General features: G+C 43.0%; 1 protein-coding gene across 2 annotated transcripts in view; it reads left to right on the forward strand.

Moving 5' to 3' along the window:
* The window catches only part of DLC1 (DLC1 Rho GTPase activating protein), a 665,949-nt gene that overhangs the window by 514,008 nt on the left and 134,658 nt on the right, over nucleotides 1-17,283 (forward strand). The window lies entirely within an intron of this gene.

A 17,283-nucleotide genomic window follows, 5' to 3' on the forward strand; every position in this document is an offset into this window, starting at 1 on the left:
TTGGTGTAGGAGACACCAGTTTTTGGACATAAGCAAGGGAATGTTTCTCCTTATGGAGAAGTCATTTTGAATACTCCTACCAGATTTTTTATCCCCTGCACCCACCTGCAAGTTCATGATTTTAACATTTTAGCCAACATACGTTTTTAGCTATGTTTGAATAAAAATTATATTTTAGGGTTTAGTGGGTTCTGTGCATAAAGAGAATGACGCACATCTCTTGCATTGGTTTATCAGCTGTGATTCCCGCACAGTAGCCTGTAATTAATTTGGTTAAGGGTAGTCAGGTGAATTTATTAGTTTATATTTTTTTGCCCACAGGCTGAAAGAAAAAATCTAAGAGCGTATGACAGGCTAATGTAGGGTGTATGTCTCCATATCTGATCATGCTTGGTTACTGATATCAAAAGCTGCAGTCAATTACCAACAGGTAACCCTAAGGCTGGCCATAGATGGTTTAAATCTTGCTGAACCAGCCAAGATTCGAACCTTTCAAACCGTTTATGGGCAGGCTGAATATACCAAGTTGATTGATCATCTAGGATACAACCAGCCTGCCAGGTTTTACATGTGATTATCGCTAGCGACTTGTATAGCCACAAGCAATAATCAATGTCTGCTCCCATCGGGAAAGGCTTCCCCTGCTGGGAGAATGCAATGGATTGGTGGGAGGGATTCCCCTGTCAACACTGTCTGTTTGCAGGAAAAAAAATTGCTCCATTTATGGCCTGTCTAAACCTGACCATGGAGCGAATTAAGGCTTGTTTCTCATGAGGCGAGTGAAATTTGCTCAGTTAGTGGCCAAATTGGCCACTCCATCTCCTGCCCAACATCCCTCATTTGGAAAATTGTAGGCCAAACAGCGCCTGCATCCAAGCAAATGCAGCCGCTGTGGCTCAGCCAATGGGCTGAACCAAAAAAACTAGCAGATTCCTCCACCCACACAAAGGAGGTGTATGGAGGATTGAACTTCTTTTATTGGCTCCCTATTGGTCTGTAATATATAATATTGAAAGTATTTATAATTTTTGTTCAGTAAGTACAAAAATTACTTGTTGATGTTGCCAGAAATCTTGAGCTGATAACCTCTTCCTGTGCTCACTCCACTGATTCTTTCTGTCATATTGTGCCCAACTATCCCCGGGGACTTCAGAACACATACCCCCAGAGGAAAGGGTTTAGACCTTCTAGTCCTGTCCAAGGTTGACAATACTGCTCCTTCATACTGTAGATATGTAGCACTGTCCCTGCAGGGCCTGCTGAATAATGACTTGACGGGCTCCCCTGATTACCAGCACATGGTTACCTTGAGATATATTTTTTTATGTATTTTTTCGTTTCAATGATTTTTATTAAGTTTTGCAAAAAACAAACATATTGTGCAATATGACAGAATATGGAACAGCTGGAACAGGGAAACAAATCGGTTTCATGGCAGAAGAAGCTGTATAGAACATTAGAAAGTTATCATATAATGCTACATTCTCGGTGTGAGGAATTAACCTTGTATAAAATAACATAAGTGGGAAGAGAGAGAAAGATGGAGGAGATTTGCATCCACACCATGTGTGGTGAATGCAAACACTAACATATATGCTTAAAGGATTGATATATGATATTTGCTATGTGTCCAAGGGGACCAGTTGTGAGTAAACCTAGGCCCCTGGGACACAGAGAAAGCGTGTGCCTTTTCCATAGAGTAGTGAGAATTAATCAAACGGATAACCTCTAAGTGTGAAGGGGGGTCTCTATTTTTCCAATTTTTTGCAATAGTGGACCTGGCCGCAATCAAGACATGAGTGTATACTATGCGCAAGTCGACAGGGAGGCCATCCAAACCTAGAGATAAGAGAGCCATGGCAGGGGTGATAGGTTTAAGAATGCCTGTGACTGTTGCGAGGATCTCCGACACCCTCCTCCAGAAGCTCAGAAGGCTTTTGCAGGACCAAAAAATGTGGTATATGTTGCCAACCTGACCACAGCCCCTCCAACATAGAGGGTCAGATTGTGGGTAAAATTTAGACAGGCGATATGGTGTCAGGTACCACCTGGTTAGGATTTTTTGAGATTGCTCCCAATGTGTTACACATCCAGAGGCCCTGTAGGTGCTACGAATGGCTGTTTGCCATTGAGTGGCAGAGAAGGAAGTGCGGAGATCCCCTTCCCATTTAGTCATATGAGAAGTTTTTTGGAACGTCATTTTGCCCTGGAGGTGGTTGTAGAATAGGGATATACCCTTAATTTTGGTGAGAGGTGAAAACAGATATTGCCATATAGGGGACGGAAGGGAGGTTAGGGGAGGTGGGTGTCTCAAGAGGAAGCTAGTAATGGAATTGTATTGAAACCTAGCCGAGTCTGGGAGATCATATTCAGTCTTGAGTTGCTGAAAGCTTTTCAAGGTGTTATGTGAGTAGAGTTGGGACACTGTTTGGACCCCAGCTGTGATAAATTTGGAGATGGATGTGAAAGGCATAAGAACCTGGAGAACGTGCAAAGGGTAAGTGATTGGAATAGTCGGGAGATCTGATTTGGGCTCGGCGCACAGAGATCGCCATGCCTTCAGTGTTGTTTGGGTGGTAATGGAGAGCGATAAGAGGGGTATAGGTTTCCAGAGGTCTGCTATCAGGAGGAGGTGGAGGTCGCTAGATTTGGAGGTTACGGACTCGATTTTTTTTTATGTATTTTTTATGTTTAGTGGAACCGGGATAGGAGAAGGGAATTGTGGGATACTCCAGTTTGAACTATTCACATAGTTGAGGACTTCTCTCTTTAAGCCTTCTAGGTTGATTGAAAACAGCTAGGCTGCTTAATCCACACTGCCACAAGTGTGGAAAGGGTTATGTCTCTTGCTCTATACTTCCTAGCAAAATGACTTAGTGGATGATAACTTATCTCCAGGAGACTCTCATTAGCATTCCCTTTCAACCGACACCATCCACTAGCTATTCTAGGAACAGGGGTGGTCCTCCTCAGGTCAGGCCCCTTTGACACAAGATCCTCCAGTGTCTCCCCTCTCAATCAGCTCCTCTGGACCTCTGGGTTCAGTTCCTCACGACAACCCCCTGAGGCCGCATGGCACCTCTACAGAGGAGGAGGCAGCTGCCCCCTCCCTCCGGGACTCCGCTATTCAGATGAAAGACCTTGAGCATATGTTCTCTTGGCTTTTATACAGTATACCAACATGCACCGAGGCACTCTCCCTTTGGCAATCATGAGGACTGTATCAAAAGCCTACACATCCATTTTTCAGGTTTCCTTCCACTGTCCAACATGCCTCCCTATTGGACCAGTGTGAAACATTCTCTAGACAGAATGAGTTGCATCATGAGCACAATGAGCAGACCTTACTAACAGATCCTGCTCTCTGGTAGGCAGAGAACAATATAGATGTATCTGCAGCCTCTCTGGTAAGCAGGCAGAGCTCAAAACGATACTCTCTCACTAGCACTTACCTAGGAGGGTGCTACAGATGCATATAGTAGGGTTGTTTTACTAAAACTGGGGAGTGCAAAATCTGGTGCAGCCATTCAGCTTCTAACTTCAGCTTGATCAATTAAGGTTTGACAAAAAAAAATGGAATCTAATTGTTTTCTATGCAGAGCTGCATCAAATTTTGCATTTTTCAGTTTTATCAACCCTAGTAAGTGCTGACACCCTAGGACAAGTAGTGTGTTACTGGCAGGATCAGAAGGTGGACAAAGAGAAAACAAATGCAGACACCACATCTAAGAACTGGTAAGCTGCAATACATCACATCACATTTTGTTTTTGGATTTGGATATACTTTAATGAAGCCCACCCAGCCCCTTTCCCAACACATAGACACACCTTCACATCAAGCATCAACTATTTCGTATATAGAAACTGCTCAATTTTGAATAATTGGTTGCCAAAGGGCTTGGCTTTGAACAGAAGGTCTTAATTGACACAGATGAATGTATCCATTAGTCTGTCATTGTGTGTTAAAATATATAATGGTGACAAACGATGAATAAAAACAGCAAAGGAAATGTATTACAGAAAACAAAATGATTGAAAACAAGTTAATTTTAGGAGGAATTTTATGATTTTTATCAGGATAACATCTCCCCCAAAGTCTTTTATCAAGGTCAGGTCGGACAGCTCTGGTCAGAGCCGCTGTACTAACTATGCAATGTTAGTACAGCGATCTCCCCTTCTGTGCTTTTGTGTTCTGATGGCGGGGCTGTCTGTTTCCTTTGAACAAGGGTTGAACTCCTTGTTGATCTCTACCATCCTTGGTAAGCTGGTAGGTTGTGTATTGAGATGTAGCATAAATCATAGATACGATAGATAGATAGATAGATAGATAGATAGATAGATAGATAGATAGATAGATAGATAGATAGATAGATAGATAGATAGATAGATAGATAGATAGATAGATAGATAGATAGATAGATAGATAGATAGATAGATAGATAGATAGATAGATAGATAGATAGATAGATAGATAGATAGATAGATAGATAGATAGATAGATAGATAGATAGATAGATAGATAGATAGATAGATAGATAGATAGAAAGTATTTAAGGGCATCCCAGTCTCTTAGTCCGTAGGGTTATTCTGTAGGGTTCAATATTAAGTTGGCCCACCCTTTGCAGTCATAACAGCTTCAACTCTTCTAGGAAGGCTGTCCACAAGGTTTAGGAGTGTGTCTATGGAAATGTTTGATCATTCTTACAGAATTTGGAGCTCAGGCACTGATGTCGGCAGAGAAGGCCTGACTCGCAGTCTCCACTTTAATTAATCGCAAAGGTGATCTATCGGGTTCAAGTCAGGAATCTGTGCAGACCAGTCAAGTTTCTCCACCCCAAATTCGCTCATCCAATGGACCTTGATTTGTGCACTGGTGCACAGTCATGTTGGAACAGGAAGGAGTCATCCCCAAACTGTTCTCACAAAGTTGGGGGCATGCAATTGTCCAAAATGTCTTGGCATGCTAACGTCTTAAGAGTTCCCTTCACTGGAACTAAGGGACCAAGCCCAACCCCTGAAAAACAACCCCACACTTAATCCCCCCTACACAAAGCAAGGTCCATAAAGACATGGATGAGTGAGTTTGGAGTGGAGGAACTTGACTGGCCTGCACAGAGTCCTGACCTCAACCCGATAGAACACCTTTGGAATGAATTAGAGTGGAGACTGCGAACCAGGCACATCAGTGCCTGACCTCACAAATGCTCTTCTGGAAGAAGGGTCAAATATTCCCATAGACACACACTTAAACCTTGTGGACAAGGTTTCCCAGAAGAGTTGAAGCATTTAAAGGCTACAAAGGGTAGACCAACTAAATATTGAACCCTATGGACTAAGACTGGGATACCATTAAAGTTCATGTACGTGGAAAGGCAGGCGTCCCAATACGTGTATATAAATCATAGTATTGATCTCTTTGTTACACAAACTTACAAGTACAAAATGTGTCTTCTTCCTGATCCAATCCATGAACTATAATGCCGTATTGATTGGTAAAACGGCACTTACTTCGAAATCTTGCTACTAAAAACCTGTCATATATGGGTAAATTAATCAGTGCAGTGAATGTGAAAAGATGATTCTCTAACTTATAGCCATTTTGTCTTTTTCAGAAGGCGGTTTGAAATCAGCTTTATTAAAGCGGAGTTCCACCCACATTTAAGACTTTGCGCCATCTACTCAATAATTGCATGTAATTAACATATTGGATAATTTTTTTTTTGTTTGATTTACCTTGTCCTTTTCGGACATCATTTTTTCCTTCTGACGTACGTCATTTCTGGCCACGCAATGGCTCCTGAGAGATGCTTGTCATCAATTCCATGAGTCAATGGGCATCACTAGCCGGAAGCATTGGCTTATTTCCTAACAGGAAATTACGCAATGCAAACCGGTGATAAGCGCCATCTTTAAAAAGGTAAGGCTGACTTGCTTCCGGGTTTTAGTATCCAACACCGCCGTTGCTATGGAAAACCGAACAACAATATGTGTCCCGCACTTTGTGCTTTATGCCCATGCGTGAGATCGGGAGGTGCATGCTGGGTAGCAGGCAGAACCTCATCCAGGAAGAAGCTACTAGTGGGCTTCACATGCCCTCAGCAGGGATCAGGAAATTTACTATGAAGAAATACAGGTATTTATACAAATGACATTGCATTTAATAACATTTTTTAATTGATTTTGGTAATTAAATCACGGGGGTGTTTTTTTTTGGGGGGGGGAGGGGGGTTTAATATATATGGCTGGAACTCCGTTTTAACAGGGAGTCAGGGACTCACATTTGCAGTCAGATACTTTTCTAGAGGAGGAAGCAGTATGAAATGCTCAGTGTGCTACTGAGAAATTTATGTTAAACATTTTTCAACATCTGGCTTTTTCCTGTGCAGGTTTAGCTGTGTGTAGCTCATTGTGCTCCAGAGCATTCTTCACTAAAGTCACTCAGAGCCAGAATGGAAAATTTTACAGCAAGGATCCCCAGGCTCTTCAAATATGTACAAGTAAAAAATACGGTAGTTGGTTAAAGTGAATCTTTCAGTTGAAGCTTCTTGCATATTTTTTGGTTTGATGGTATATGCCATCAACTAGCAAAAGTAATCATATATCTCCATCAGCCCATTCCCCCACAGTTATTACCTCTTGTATCTCTTGACCGTCCCTCTTAGATTGTAAGCTCTAAGGAGCAGGTCCCTCTGATTCCTACTGTATTAAAGTGTATTGTATTTGTACTGTCTACCCTCAAGTTGTAAAGCGCTGCGTAATCTGTCGGCGCTATATAAATACTATATAATATAATAATAATCTGTGGAGTCCCCAACCTTTTATTGCAAAATGCCCATGCTTGGACAGCAAGTGGTAATTTTCCTAAAATGCCCATAAATGATTTAACCCCTAGGCCCAGACGGCAGGCGAATATACGGAGGGCCTTGGTGCCGGGAGGCCGCATATTTGCGTACCAATTAGCAGACACAGCTGTGCCAAAACTGCGCGTCCCGCGCACTACTGCCACAGTTACGGATGGCATATGGAAAGCTCTCGATCACCTCTTGAGATTGGGAGCTTTCCAATCATGTGACCTCTGTGACAGCCAATCATGGTAGTAACATGATCATAAACCCTGCCCGACCTCCCAGCATCTGAAATCCCTTGATGGGCTGGGAGGCGCCAACACAAGGGGTTAAGCACATTGGGGTTGATTGATTTAATAAAGGCAAGTAGGCTGTTAACTTTACAAGGGAGTTTTCCAATGGCTTAGTGAATGAAGTGAAGCTCTGCTGACTTCCATCATCCAATACTTTTTTTTTTATTCTTGGAATTTTTTATTTAGTTTACATGACTGAACATTTAGCGTAGAATGAGGTTCCTTATACTAGAGCTGGAGTGAAAATCTGTGATGAGGCTTGAAGGACTCCAATGGGGAGCTCTTGCTGCTGGCATCGACATAAACCTAAAGAAGCTTATTATTGATTCAATTCACCAGCATCTTCCCATGACCCACAGACCATTGTTTTAACCCTTTAAAACACAATATAGCCTGACTGTAATACTTTCTTAAAAAATTGTTATTGGACTAGCACAAAACTGGACCAAAAATGAAAAATTTCTGTAACTCGGTTATATTCCAATGGTGTGCTCCTATATTATTTATGCATTTCCTCCCCCCTCTTATTAAGAATGGCATGCTGTTGTATTATGAACTAGAAGAAGAAAGAAAAAACGTTGGCTGAGTGCCAAGATTCATTAGAAATCCCTTTATTAGCTGACATGGTGGCTTAGCTTGCTGTGAGTCCATTATAAAGTGAGTCCTGTGTTCTAGAGATTTGCTCTTTGATATCCACAGAGGTATTGTCAGCCAAGTCAGAAAATTGAAAATGTTGGGATAGAAGAGAGGAAAAAGGTGAATGCTTTTCTTTTCCTCAATATTCCCAACATGAAAGCTTTTTTGAGGTTTCCTCTGGGATGCAGGTAAGAATTAAGCCTTTAATTTGTAGCTAGGGGATCAAAAGTTTCTAGGGTTAGCCTTGAAAATATTTGTTTTAAGAACCAAAAATAATAATACGTACGATGGTTCTTACCAGGAAAATTCTGCAAACTTAACCGAGATTGTTGTAGGTCATTGTTTGCTTTTTCTTTCACTATACTGGATTTACTTAGCCTAATGTGAACCAGTGATTTGCCCACACATAGCAAAGCAACTGGTTAACTTTACCTTAGCCTTAGCTTAAAGTGTTATTAAACCCAGGACCATGCATTTACTATATCTGGTCTCCCACAGTACACAGAACATGGAAATGCAATTATTTTAGTAAATATAAATAGCTAAATAATTTTTCTCATCAGCAGTATATAGCAGCCTTGTGACTTGCATTAGTTCCTAGTAAACCTTGTAGGAGGAGTTTTCATTCTCCCCTGATTGTCCTACGATGCTGCAGGATCCCTGACCCTCTGTCTGGAGAGTGCTGATTGGCCCTGTACTGCTCACACGCCTCTTCCCAAGGGAAAAAAAACTCTCTTGCAATACACACACCACACTGAGCATGTGCAGAGTGACTGCAAGGCTCTGTTCTATCAGGAGATGGTTTGGGGAAAGGGGAAGAAGAATAGGATCAGAGCAGACAGGATCAAACAGCCTTGTTACCCTTTAGGTTCCACAGTGAGTATAAGAAGCATGCTTTACTGCTTTATTGCATATACAGACTCATTTTACTGTCGTGGGTATAGTACCACTTTCACTCACTTTTCGTTCACACTCCCATCATGTTGTTCAACCATTGGGAGCAAACGAAAGTCCTGAATTAATTTGTGAGTAATGCCCCGTACACACGCAACGATTATCGTCCGACTTTTGTCCAAGTTGTGTTTTGTTGGTTGGAATGTGCCTAGACTGCACACGAATTTTCTCGGCCAACAAAAATCTACTTCTGAAGTGATGTCATGTGCTGGTTTACTTTCCGTGTGTTCTTTCTTCTCTGAGCATGCCCAGACTTGCTCATCAGATTTTTCCCTGTCGAAATCTGTACTGACTGCACGAAAATCGGCCGTTGTGTTGACAGCCAACAAAAATTTTATAGTCTGCACACCAGATTTTTCTTTTAGCCGAAAAGTCGGAGTTGGTTATCGGAAGCATCATACTAACAAGCCGAAAATCGGCAGATCGGACGTTGGCCGAAAATTCCCTGCCAATTTTGACGTGTGTGTACGGGGCTTAACTGTAGTCATGGTGTGCGCAGAGGTATGGACTCTGCACACCGATTTGCCGAGCACTGTCACATGGGATCAGTTACATGATAAATGGCCCCTTTTATATCTTTAGGTAAATCTTTGCTGAGTTTGCAGCGTGTGATTCTGGGATTGTAAATCCCATGTCTAAATAATTTTTTGAGGAATTTCATTGGCTCAGGGGTGTCACCACTTTTTGAAGAGAAATACAATGAGTTTCCACTGCCTTTAGGGAGACCTGTCCACGAATATTACTATTCATGCAACAGACTCCACTTCCACTCATCCACGGACCTTGCCTGGTCTTGTTACACCAAACTTGTGAAAACCTCCAGTCCCCAGTGGTATCCTGGCTGTTATTGGTGGATGCTTTGTTAAATCAAAGGGCACACTATACACCCAGCATTACATTCACTTAATTACTCGGGGTTTTAAAATTGGTCCTAAACGAATAAAGTCATTGTTTGCATGAAGGACTCTTAAGGCCGCTTTACTAAAGGTAAATTGGCTGTTCACCTGGCAAGGGACTTAAGCCTCGTACACACGCAACGATTATCGGCCAACCGATCGTCAGACTTTTGTCCAAGTTGTGTTTTGTTGGTTGGAATGGTCCTAGACTGCACACAAATTTTCTCGGCCAACAAAATTCTACTTCAGAAGTGATGTAATGTGTTGGTTTGTTTTCTTTGTGTTTTTTCTTCACTGAGCATGCCCAGACTTGCGCATCATATTTTTCCCTGTTGAAATCTGTACTGACTGTACGAAAATCGGCCGTTGTGTTGATGGCCAAGAAAAATTTTATAGTCTGCACACCAGATTTTTTTTGTCCGAAAAGTCGGAGTTGGTTGTCGGAAGCATCATACTAACAAGCCGAAAATCGGCAGATCGGACGTTGGCCGAAAATTCCCTGCCAATTTTCGACGCGTGTGTACGAGGCTTTATTCCTTGCCAAGTGAACAGTCTATTTGCTTTTAGTAAATCAAGCTCAAGGTTTAACGTACCTGTAAATGATTACCTTGTAAAACAACTGGTTATGTTAAAAATAGAAATGAAAAGCAAAACATTTGTGTATAGATATAAAAAAAAAAACATACATTTTTCCCCCTTTTTTTTTTAAGTGATCACATTCCCTTTGTTCTCAGTTGTATAAAAGCTAAGGGAAGAGAAGCAGCAGCACACCAATCTTCCCAGAAAATGGCTGTGCGGGGGGGGGAGGGGAGGACAAGTCTGATCATTGGAGGAGAGCAGGCTGATTTCCCAGCATAGCTAGAGAACTGACCACAGAGTGTATTCTCCTGCTTAGTGTGGTCAGTTTTGAATAGGAAAGCAGAGGGTCTGGTAGGAACACCAGGGATTTTACACAAAGAAAGCCATACAAAGAGAACAGGATACTTTATCATATAAGTATATTGCAAAACAGGCACATATCAGGAATATGAAATGCTGGGTTTACATACTCTTGAGCTATATGACTACAAACTTGCACTTTAATAGACATATTATAGAATGAGGGTTATCATTGCTTTTGATAATAATCTACAGTATCATTTTGGTGGGTTTTTATACTGTATAAATGAAGTAGGACTATTTAATTTCAGAACCTGGATAATGTTTAGATTATGGTATAAATTTGATACAACATAGTGTTATCCACTCAGAAGTAGGGACTGCTTAACCGCTTGCCGACTGCGCACAGTATATTTACTGCGGCAGTCGGCCCCGGCCAGGCAGAGTGACGTAGGTCTACGTCGCTCGCCTGTCACTCCTTCCAGAGCCAATAGCGGGCGGGCGCGCGCCCGCCGAGGCGCGCGCCCGCCTCGGCTCGTTCACGGAGGAGTGCGGGAGTGTGACTAGCGGACCCGATGTCCGCCGGTCACACTACGATCGCCGCTACAGCGGGAGAAAGACAGAGCGGCTTGTGTAAACAAGCCACCTGTCAGTTCTCCCTGTGTAAAAGTGAAGATCAAACAGTTCTACTATGTAGAACTGTTGATCTTTGTTTTTACACTAGTAGACCTGTCCCTACACAGTTAGAATCACGCCCCTAGGACACACTTAACCCCTCCCTGTCCAATACTGTTAACCCCTTCCCTGCCAGTGTCATTTTTGCAGTAACAGTGCATATATATAGCACTGATTACTGCAGTAATGTCACTGGTACCCCCAAAAGTGTCAAAAATGTCAGTCAAGGGTCCGATCTGTCCGCCGCAATGTCGCAGTACCGCAAAAAAAATCGCAGATCGCCGCCATTACTCGTTAAAAAAAAAAACACCAAAAATGACAAAAATCTTTCCCTTTGTTAGTAAACGCGATAACTTTTGTGCAAACCAATCAAAATACGCTTTTTGCGATTTTTTTTACCAAACATAGGTAGCGTAAAACAAATTGGCCGAAAATTTTAAAAAATTTTGATTTTTACATTTTTTTGGGGGGGAATTTCATATAAAAAAAAGTGAAAAATATTGTTGTTTTTGCAAAAATTACGCTCTTTTTTTGTTTATAGCGCGTGATCAAAAAATCGCACAGGTGATCAAATACCACCAAAAGAAAGCTCTGTTTGTGGGAAAAAAAGGACGTGAAATTCGTTTAGGTACAGCGTCGCACGACCGCGCGATTGTCCGTTAAAGTCACGCAGTAAAAAATCGCAAAATAACCCCTGGTCTTTTAGCAGGAAAATCCTCCGGTGGTAAAGTGGTTAAAGGGTAGCTCCACTTACATGGGGGGAAAAAATAGCAAATAACAAAATATAATATAGCATATATAATTGCGACACAAATCATATTGTAATTGAATGTTAATAAAACGTACCTTTCCTTTTCAATCTGCAGCCACAGTTTTTTTCCCGATAAAGTACAATGTAATATGGCCACCTGGACTTGTTTTGTACACAGATTGTGTATAGAACGTACTCCAGAAACATAATTTCCTGCTTGTGGGATTGGCTTATTGATTTTCCCAGATGTCTATACTAAGATACAAGTCAAAATTTTGGTGTACCCTGCAACAAAAATGACATTTTTGGTAGGATACTCCCAAAAAAATTACGTCTAAAGGGATGCAGACCCTGCAACTTTGCTCATTAGAGCCCTGATTCTGCAGCAGCTGGTTGATAATTGTGAAACCACTCCCATTAGACCCACTCAGCACAGAGGAACGAACAATGATTTCTTCAGAATAACAAAAGGTAGGAATCTGCAACAAAGTTTGTTATAATCTTTGCAATGTACAGAGATCACCCAGAGGGAAATGTTTTTTTTCTGAACAAAACTGGAGTTACACTTTAAAAGTTTACATATGTACCAGAGGCGTACCTAGAGCCATCAGAGCCCCAGTGCAAGAAACCATGAAGGGCCCCTTGACCCCCCCCCCCCCTCCTCCCCATTCCATCCCAGCTCTGGGCTTCTAGTTCTGGGAGGGCGGTCCATGGACATCCCCCAGAATCCTGCCTCCCACGTGCCCCCTGGGGCGTCCATACAGCATGCTCTGTGACTGCTGTGTTCTTTGGACAATTACAGTGGCCCTTTACCATGTGATCAGCTGATCACATGTAAACAGACTTGTCGGTTATCAGCATTCCTTTCTTCCCATGTTGTGTCTATGTGAGGAAAGGAGAGCCGTTAACCAGCAAGACTGTCAGTACATTGTTTACACTGATAATCAGGGCTCTGATCATCAGTGTCCTCATTATATCAGTACATCCCCATCATTGCTGCCTATCAGTTCTACCTATCAGTTCTCATGAATGCCACATATCAGTGCTCATGAATGCCACCTATCAATATCAATTAGCTGCCTATCAGTGTTCATGAATGCCGCCTATCAATATCAATTAGCTGCCTATCAGTGTTCATGAATGCCACATATCAGTGCCACCGATCAGTGCTCATCAATGCTGCCTATCAGTGCCAACTATCAGTGCTCATCAATGCTGCCTATCAATGCCCATCAGTATTGCCTATCAGTGCTGCCCATCAGTGCCATTTATCAGTGCTCATCAATGCTGCTTATCAGTGCCCATCAGCAGTACTCTGAGCTGAGAGTGTCTCTCTCACACAGCTCAGATTCAGAGCCTGCACTAACAGTCCCTCCTACCTCGCACAGATAGAAGACAGACAATCTGCTCCTTGTTCTCCCACCCCTCTCCTGGGTGAACAGCGGAAGGGTGAAGCTCAGCAACTGAATGTAATCATTCACACTTCCCGCGGTGCACAAAGGAGAGGGGCGGTAGGAGAAGATCGGCTGTCTCCTATCCGTGCCAGGTAGGAGGGACTGTCAGTACAGGCTCTTAGCCACTGACAGAATGGGCGGGCAGGGGCGGGCCCCTCCTCTCACAGTGACCGCCCACTTCCCTCGCAGTGACAGAATGGGTGGGCAGGAGTGGCCCCCTCCTCTCGCAGTGACCGCCCCTCCCCTTACAGTAACAAAACAGGCCCCCCCCCACAGTGGCGGCACTCCAGGGCCCAGTCGCAAATGCGACTGCTGCAACCCTGGTAGTTCCGCCACTGATATGTACGTGTTTTGTTCTAGTTGTTACAATTAGTAACCATCTACATCTGTCACACTCTGTGGGGATAGAATTGAGTGGTGGAGAAATATATTTTTCTTAAACGTTCAATGTTCAACTTGCTATTGACTGATTTGCTACCTCTGCTGGAAGTCTATTCCAAGCATCAACTACTGTTTTGGTAAAATAATACTTTCTAAGATTAGTTTTGAATTTTTCTCCTGCTAGTTGGAGATCATATCATATGTTCTTGATCTTACCTATCTGGCTAGCTACTGCAATTTCTGACTATAGCCAAACTGATTCAAACCTAAACAAATATTACTGTATATTCTTCAGTGGCCCTAGTGCCCTTGAGACTCACATGGTTGTAAAGGCAGAAGGTTTTTTAACCTTAATGCAATCTATGCATTAAGATAAAAAAAAAAAACCTTCTGTGTGCAACAGCCCTTCTTTGGGCCGCCTAATACTTACCTGAGCCCCATTACGATCCAGCAATGTGCGCGAGTGCCTTGGCTGTCCCGTACTCATTCTCCTCATTGGCTGAGACAGCAGCAGGGGCCATTGGCTCCCGTTGCTGTCAATCAAAGTCAGTGAGCCAATGAGAGAGGTGGCTGGGCCAAGCCAAGGTTCCATATCTGAATGGACACAGAGCAGCGGCTCGGCTCGGGTGCCCCCATAGCAGGCAGCTTGCTGTGGGGACATTCGGCAGGAGGAAGGGGCCAGTCAGGAGAGCCAACGAGGGACCAGAGAAGAGGAGGATCTGGCCTGCTCTGTGCAAAACCACTGCATAGAGCAGGTAAGTATAACATGTTTTTTGTTTTTTTTTTAATAGAAAAAAAAATGTATGTGCACTCTTTTCTTTTTTTCTTGAAGTCCTACATCATCCTACAAGGCCATAGACCTACAGATACAGTAGGTAAGATAGCCAAGACAACATTTAAAACACAGTGGGGTTGATTTACTAACTGAAGAGTGCAAAATCTGGTGCAGCGCTGCAAAGAAACCAATCAGCTTTCAGGTTTTTTGTCAAAGTCTAATTAACAAGCTGAAATCAGAAGCTGATTGGCTATCATGCACAGCTGCACCAGATTTGCGCTCTCAAGTTTTAGCAAAACAACCCCAGTATGTTCTAGACTCCGGTGACATTTAGGTTCGGTGCAATAAGGGATCCGACTTGTGAGAGCACAAGTTGCATGACATGTCAAATTAAATGTTTCCCTATGGAAGCCGTCTTAACTGGTCCGACACGAGTCACTCCGACTTTAGAAAAGTTTCCTGCACTACTTTGGTCCGCCTTTGCTACGACTTGAATGCCATAGAGTGTAAAAAGTCACATTAAGGCTGGGTTCACACTAGCTGTGGCCGCGGCTTACAGCGGGGATCCGAAGCGTTCGCTTTCCATTTCAGGTGCGACTCATGTCCGCATTTTTGGCTGAATTCGCACCTGAAACGGACCAGAAGATGCACAGGACCCTTTTCCAATGTGGACCACGGCCACCTCAGAGCTGTGTGAACCGGCTCCATTGAGAGACAGTCACACTCTCCTGTCACAAGACTTGGATGCGGGGAAACCTATATCCAATTTGCATCAGAGTGAGCCCAGACTGACGTTGCAGGGCCAAGTCGGATCGGAAGATGCACAACATTCATGTTGGAACAGTGTGAACCTGGGCTGAAGTTGCAGGGCAAAGTTGGATCAGAAGTCGTGCAACTTTCATGTAAGAGCAGTTTGAACCTGGGCTAAAGTTGCAAGGCAAAGTTGGACTGGAAGTCACGTGACTTTCATGTCGGAGCAGTTTGAACCTGGGCTGAAGTTTCAGGGCAAAGTCAGATCAGAAGTCGTGAGACCTTCATGTCGGAGCAGTGTGAATTCGGGCTGAAGTTGCAAGGCAAAGTCGGATTGGAAGTCGTGTGACCTTCATGTCGGAGCAGTGTGAACCTAGGCTGGAGTTTCAGGGCAAAGTGGGATCAGAAGTCGTGCGACTTTAATGTCAGAGCACTGTGAACCTGGGCTGAAGTTTCAGGGCAAAGTCGGATCGGAAGTCGTGTGACTTTAATGTCAGAGCAGTGTGAACCTGGGCTGAAGTTTCAGGGCAAAGTCAGATCAGAAGTCGAGCGACTTTCATGTCGGAGCAGTGTGAACCTGGGCTGAAGTTTCAGGGCAAAGTCGGATCGGAAGTCGTGTGACTTTAATGTCAGAGCAGTGTGAACCTGGGCTGAAGTTTCAGGGCAAAGTCAGATCAGAAGTCGAGCGACTTTCATGTCGGAGCAGTGTGAACCTGGGCTGAAGTTTCAGGGCAAAGTCGGATCGGAAGTCGTGCGACTTTAATGTTGGAGCAGTGTGAACCTGGACTGAAGTTGCAAGGCAAAGTCGGATTGGAAGTTGTGCGACTTTCATGTCGGAGCCATGTGAACCTGGGCTCAGGCGTACTTCTGTGCCCGGAGCTGTTGACACACATGAAAAAGTGGGATGGAGTGATGCCAGTGTCTTTGGTTATCTGCCTGCCATTAATATAAATGGCCAGAATAATCCTGCCCTGGATAATAGCAGCTGGAGAACACAAGTTTAAAAGTTTGTGAGATTTTCCAGGTATTTTATACAGTATGCCTAGCATAATTTCCCCGAATTGTCCCGCGGCTGGGGAGCTGCACATGTCGCGTGAATCCAGGAAAACAAGGATATGGCTGTATGTGGCTACACTTTTGTAAAGCAAGATGCTTCTTTGCATCGGCTTTTACCATGCATGCACGTCCAACATATTTTCTGAACACAAAGCTTCTGCGCCTCTAAAATCTCTGTGCTTGAACCCCAAGACAGACTGGACCAACAGCACACTTCCTAAAAAGTTAAAACAAATGAGAAATGTTGGGTTGGCTTCCATCATTTTTAATGTCTGACGTTAACTGCACATGATTATAGATGCTGTAACCACATTGACTTTGCCTGACATTATCTAGTTAAACCCTTAGGGCAGCACTAATATTAGGTGTTTTTTTAGCCTGCCTTATGACAGATGAGATAACAGCTTTAATGCCTTCAAAATAAATATCATTTCCATTCATGTATGCAAGCTGCCTTTCTATAATGTTGCCCATTCATCTTTGTAGACCTCTTATATTTACATCCTCTAATTCATTATGCATTTCCATGATGTAATCTTATTATTTTATTACACTCCCGCTGTACTTCATCAATCTTTCCAAGCAGTATCTGCAGGGTGGCTCTGATTATTAATGATTATTATATACAAGTATTATTTGCAGCACCTGCGTTTTCAGAAAAACAATCCCCATCTGGTCACTTTCTCAGCAGCTTTCAGGAACACGGGCCATCTGCACGCTCAGCCACATCATCAGGCTGAGACCAATCCCAAGGACATTGGTTGGTTAAGAATTACAGCGACAAATAATGTTGTTTTTTTCTGTTGTTTCCACAGTTATAGATTATATTAGCAAATATGTTAAATTAAAAGCTACCTTCAAAAGAAAAGTTATATATTCTACATTTCTGAATCTATAATTAAAAATTGATATACATTGTTTACATGAAACCTTCACCC

This window comes from Pelophylax lessonae (genome assembly GCF_965119305.1).
Source record: "Pelophylax lessonae genome assembly, chromosome: 1".
In the NCBI taxonomy this organism is placed as follows: domain Eukaryota; kingdom Metazoa; phylum Chordata; class Amphibia; order Anura; family Ranidae; genus Pelophylax; species Pelophylax lessonae.